The sequence below is a fragment of the Trichechus manatus genome, unplaced genomic scaffold (genome assembly GCF_000243295.1).
Source record: "Trichechus manatus latirostris isolate Lorelei unplaced genomic scaffold, TriManLat1.0 scaffold00054, whole genome shotgun sequence".
NCBI lineage: Eukaryota > Metazoa > Chordata > Mammalia > Sirenia > Trichechidae > Trichechus > Trichechus manatus.
The window spans coordinates 9,071,382-9,078,047 of NW_004443990.1; positions in this window are offsets into that span (position 1 = coordinate 9,071,382).

Genomic DNA, 6,666 nt, shown 5'->3' on the forward strand with positions numbered 1-6,666 from the left:
CCCGCGGCCCCGGGAAGCAGAGGAGCAAACGAACAAAGGCCCCAGTCCCTCGCCCGTGCAGCAGACCAGACCCGGAAGGAGCCGCACACCCGAACGTAGCCCCACAGCCCCGCAGGAAAGGGCAAAGACGGCGCTCGGAGCCAGGCACCTGAGCAAAAGGAGGGAGAGGCAGCGAGAGGCAAGCGAGATACCAAAAGAAGCAGAAAAAACAGCACCAGCATCCAACAAACGGCACCCAGAGAGCCGCCCGCCCGGGCGCTCGGAATCCAAGCAACCGGTGCCCTCCAGCCAAGAGACCTTGGCCACGGGAAGCAGGGGAGCCCCAGCCGGAGCGAAGAGGGGTGGGGGGTGGGAAAGCGCACACCGCATAGACATAACCAGTTTTATATCTAGCAATCTTATCCCAACTTCTTTTATTAAATTTTCTATAAATAGCTAATTCCTTAAATTCTCATTAATCCAAAGTTTCCTTCATTAATTTATGCGTTAAATAGTACTTTTGACATGTATTCATTTTATATTTTTATGAAAGGTATGCTATTGCCTTTTAGAAAATTATACATTAGTAGAACTGTCTTACGTGCTTGGTAAAGGAGAGGGTCAGCAAAAAAAGGAAGATCCTCAATGAGATGGATTGACACAGTGGCTGCAACAATGCACTCAGGCATAACAAAGATTTTGAGGATGGCGCAGGACAAGGCAGTGTTTCATTCTGTTGTACATAGATAGCAACGCTACGAGTCAGAACCAGCTCAACGACGTCTAACAACAACAGCAATCCTAGGTGCTGTGTCTGCGATCCCTTATTAAAATTGGGAAGAAGTTAGAAGCTATGCGTGAAAATGGAGAACAAGAAGATGATGATGGTATATACTGACTGTGTGTGTGCATGTAACAGGAAGAAAGATAGAGAAAAAAATGATAGTTATTACAGCTTTAGGGGAAATGTTCCAGGTAGGAGAAAATGGTTCATGTCTTTCATTAAAATGTTTAGTGGATATTATTTTTAGAGAATGCACACGCATAACTTTTCATAGCTAACACTGAACTTTTACAAATTCTATCTCTTGTTTATTTTTACAAACTTTGCTTGGTGCTGCTTTCCTCTAAATCTTTCAAGGGATGCAGAAGAAGTAATTACATGTGTATGGGAGTGAGCAAACTAATGCAATGATATAAAGTGTTTCCCACACTCATACGAAAGAAAACCACATGAAAGGATAATGCTCTCTTTAAGTCAATACAATTCATGGTGAAAACCAAACTCTTCATGATTTAATTGCTTATGGGAAGTTACTAAATCACTAGACAATTTTTGAAGCAGCAAACCAAGTTAGAATTATAACCATTGAATTAAATTCTGTGAAATAAATGTATAGCTCTCTGTATGATACAATATAACAGAAATATGCACCAAAATCTAATGATGCCTACATCTCCATCAGGAATAACAGACTGAGTTTAATGCAAAGGATTTTATTGTATCACAAGCCTGTCCACTTTGCCAGCTGTTTAATATCAGAGACTTTTCCATAGAGGGATTATAGTTGAGTTTCAGATTTAGGCTTCTGTTTCTGGATAGTTAGCTATCAAAATTGCTTTTAATTTAATGACCTGCCAAAGCTTGGATATTACATTTGTTCTTCTACAGGAGTGTAGTTGAGTTATATAGGCTCATTTTTTTTTTCATTTTAATAATTCTCTCAGCATAAGAGGATTTCTGCAAACATGTGCCTGAAGATGCACTCAATTAGACTATTTAAAAATTCTCATTTTATTCTGCAAGGTTTAAAGAATGCAATTTTGCCACCTTTTCCCATTAGACAACTCCTTAAGTGAGTAAGAATCTTTATGTTTAAAAAGCCCTAAATGTGATATGATCGGGATATTTTGATATAAATGTTTACTATGTTTCTTCTGTGTATCTAGTTTATACTTCAGAGTCTAAAAGTTTTGTTTTCTGACTAGTTTCACAGATCATAACATTATTCATTTAGAAGGATACTATCTTATTTTGTGAGAATGTTTTCCTTATCTACTATTTCAGACAGCTGGCAAAGGTAGATGTTGACTAACAATTACAATTATGAGAAGAAAATGTCATTGATAAAAGCATGATGTCTTCTAGAAAGCAGAGGATGATCAAGAGAGCCAAGACACAATTGTCATCAGATGCACTTCTGACAGTTTTTCTAGTTACAAGAAAAGCTGTCAGGGTGAAAAAAAAATATTATTTAGCTTTTCACATTAAATTTCAGAAAAATAATCATGAGATAATTTTTGCTTATTGCAAAACATTGAGAATTGATTCATCCTGCCCTCTGGTAACATTGAATAGTTAACCTTCATAAGGTAGAAAGGAATGATAAGCAATTGGAGTCCTCTGTCCTTATTTCTTTCTTTCTTTTTTTGCCACTCACACACCAACTTGAAATCTTTGAAAAATGTGATATTTAAGCTTCTTCTAGGAATCAAAAAACAAAAACAAAACTTGTTGCTGTCGAGTCAATTCTGACTCATAGCAAACCTATAGAACAGAGTAGAACTGCCCCATAGGGTTTCCAAGGAGCACTTGGTAGATTCGAACTGCTGACCTTTTGGTTAGCAGTTGAACTCTTAACCACTACGCCACCAGAGTTTCCTCTTCTAGGAAAGTTGAATAATGTTCCAATTATTGAAGATAATTCTAGTATAAACTAAAATACATAAAAAGAAAAATTTCAGGGTTAAACTTAAAAATATCACCCTATGTCATGTTTGAATCTCATGTAAGACATCTCCAAAAGTACGTCTTTCTTCAGATAGTCATTTTACTGAACCCAAATCTATCTCCGTGTATATTCTATCCATTGCTTCTGATTCCACCCTCTAATTGCACTTCCATATATATATACCAGACTTGTAAGCACAGTGCTTGCTATGTTTACAGCACCTTTTAAAGAAAGTTGCATCACCTATATATTTACTAAAGAAGTTATCTTGATGACCAAGGCTTGAAGCATGAAATGTTGGCAAGTTCTCTGACCAGAAAATCAATAGCCAAAAGATATTGGAAAAATGCCGAAATATCTGGAAATAGTACATTTCTAAATAACCCATGGTTCAAAGAAGAAATCAAAGAGTATTCTGAAAAGAATAAAAATGAAAAGAAAACATATCAAAATTTGTGGGACACAGATAAAGAATACATAAAGGAAAATTTATAACACTAAATGTCTATCTTAGAATAAAAGGAAGGTTTCAAATCAATGAACTCAGTTTCCGTGTTAAGAAACTAGAAAATGAAGAGCAAATTAAACTTAAAGTAAGTAGTAGAAAGGAAATTGTGGCAAAAATCAATGTAATTGAAAATAGAGAAGCAGGAGGCATGGTCAACATGGAGGAGTAGTTAGATGCTTCCTATATCCCTCTTACAACAAAGACCTGGAAAAACAAGTGATTTGATTCTAAGTGAACATCTGGCAGCCCTGAACAAGGAAAGGTTAAGAAATCCATCTGAGTCAGACCGTTTGGAAGAGGTGAGGAGTGCTAGAGCCGTGGCGGCGAAACTGCAGAGACACTGCCAAGCCAGTCTGCGGTGAAGAAGGCAAACAGCTGTGCTGTGCGCATGCTCGAGAAGCAGTTTCCACATCGAGAGAGATGCGGCAGCAGAGATTCTGCTTGGACACTCTGAACCAGTGAAGTGCAGCTCCCAAGAGGCTAAGGTAAGTACATGCGTGCACCCTTCCGTGGCGATAAAAAAAAAAAAAAAGCCCATTTGGGAAAAACCTGTCTCCCTTTTACCTCCTACCTCCGCGTTCTGCACCGGACTTGGGAAAAACCTCTCTCCCTTTTATCTCTTCCCTCTGCGCTCTGCATAGGATTTGGGAAAACCTCTCTTCCTTTTACCTCCTCCCTCCCCGCTCTGTACTGGGAGTCCACTTGGCTGGAAGTAGATCCAAAGAGGTGCCCTGACCCATTCTCCTGGCCTTGGAGAGGGAACAAACAAGCTGCTGGCTCCCCTAGGCCAGGAACACAGGGTCGACACAGCTCCTTTGCTGTCCATAGAAATCAGGGGTCTGCGGACTCTGAGTGCCATACACCCCTGTATAGACTTGTGGGGACCCATCTGAACAGCGTTAGCCCTCACTGCCACAGTGCAACAGGGCAAACATCTGAAGTTTAACTTCAACTGCTTCAGCTGTGAACGGGCAGATTTGTGACCCTCGAAACAGCCCTGCCCCTCAAGTAGGCACTTTCATCAATCTGCAGCAGGGTCTTGAGGACTGGTGTTAGCTCCTAAAGTGCCTAGTCACCTGTTACAGAAGTTCAAGAAAAAGTGGTGCCCTTGAGTCTTTGCAGCCAACAGAGTGGGGTGCTCTTAGCCCGGCTGCAAAACTCACCTACCTATTCACCCTAGAGAATAGGGACACGCTTTTCTTTCAGACTCCTAGGGGCACCCATCAGCCCCCTGCCTGGCTCAGTGCGTGATCCCCTATCACAGCCAGCGTCCAGTGCCTGCACCAATCACCTATGCCTCTCTAGGACTGGGGGTGAGAGTCTTCATCACACACTTGGTGACCGACTGCCTGCACACCCGAGCTGATCCCATATAGGAAAATTGAACGGACTCTGGTGTGCACATACTTAGTTACAGAACTAACTACCGAGTGACAGGACATTAGAGATCCAAAGGTGTCAAAAATCAAACTAGTGCACACGGGCAGCCTATTTGGGCATATCAAAACAAAACAAAATAAGAAACTAGGTCTCACTAAGCAAACACAAAATAAAATTATAATAAATTATTGATGGCTCGGAGACAACAGTTTATATCAAGTCACATAAAGAGGGAGTCCATGATGGCTTCAGCAAGCTCCCAAAATAAAGAATCAATAAATTCTCTGGAGGAAGAGAAGTTCTTGGAATTACCAGAGACAGAATAAAAAAGATTAATATACAGAACTCTTCGAGAAATACGAAAGGAAATTCGACAGAACGCAGAAACAGCCAGGCAGCATACACGGTTGTAGCGGAACTTAAAAAAGTTATTCAAGAACATAATGCCAAATTTAATAGGCTGCAAGAATCCTTAGAGAGCAATCAGAAATCCAAAAGATTAACAATAAAATTTCAGAATTAGATAACTCAGTAGAAAGTCATAGGAGCAGAATTGAGGCAGTAGAAGTTAGAATTAGTGACATGGAAGATAAAGCTCTTGATGCCAACTTATTTGAGGAAAATCAAAAGAATTATAAAGAATGAAGAAACTCTAAGAGTCATGTGGGACTCTGTCAAAAGAAATAACCTATGAGTGATTGCAGTACCAGAAAGGGGGGGATAATAGAAAATACAGAGAAAATTGTTGAAGATTTGTTAACAGAAAACTTCCCTGATATCATGAAAGATGAGAAGATATCTATCCAAGATGCTCATAAAACCCCACATAAGGGAGATCCCAAAAGAAATTCACCAAGACATATTATAATCAAACTTACCAAAACCAAAGATAAAGAGAGAATTTTAAGAGCATCTAGGGATAAAAGAAAAGTCATCTACAAAGGAGAGTAAATTAGAATAAGTTCAGACTACTCAGCAGAAACCATGCAGGCTAGAAGGCAATGGGATAACATATTTAAAGCCTTGAAGGAAAATAACTGTCGGCTGAGAGTTATATATCCAGCAAAACTGTCTCTCAAATATGATGGTGAAATCAGGGCATTTCCAGATAAACAGAAGTTCAGGGAATTTGCAAAAACCAAACCAAAATTACAAGAAATACTAAAGGGAGTCCTATGGTTAGATAATCAACACCACCAGCTAACAACACGAGACTAGAACACAGGACAGAGGAACCAGATATTGACTCAGATACGGAAATCGAAATTACATCAAAGCTAAAACATTGAAAATAGGGAAACCAATATCAATATGTAAAAAAAAAGAAAAGGATAATATTAAAACAAAAAAAGAGGGACTTAAAAAATAGAGACATTGATTTTCTATATGGAGGGGAAGTTAAGGCATATAAAGTAATAAAAGACTAGTATAAACTTAGAAAATTAGGGGTAAATATTAAGGGAACCACAAAGGAATCTAACAATCCTACAAATCAAAATAAAAAAGTAAGAAAACGTAAAGACCCAGCAAACACAAAATCTACAACAAAGAAAAAGATGAAAAAAAAAAATACATAAATAAATAAAAATGACTCAGCACAGAAAATTGAGGAGAACAAAGAAACTGTGAGCAACACACAAAAAGAGATATCAGGATGACAGCACTAAACTCATACCTATCAATAATTACACTGAATGTAAACAGACTTAATGCACCAATAAAGAGACAGAGAGTGGCAGATTGGATAAAAAAGCATGATCCATCTATATGCTGCCTACAAGAGATGCACCTTAGACTTAAAAACACAGGCTAAAACTCAAAGGATGGAAAAAAATATATCAAGCAAACAACACTCAAAAAAGAGCAGCAGTCACAGTATTAATCTCTGACAAAATAGACTTTAAATTAAAATCCACCACAAAATATAAGGAAGGGCACCATATAATGATTAAAGGGTCAATACACCAGGAGGACATAACTATAATAAATATTTACGCACCCAACAACAGGGCTCCAAAATACATAAAACAAACTCTAACAGCTCTGAAGAGAGAGAGAGCTCCACAA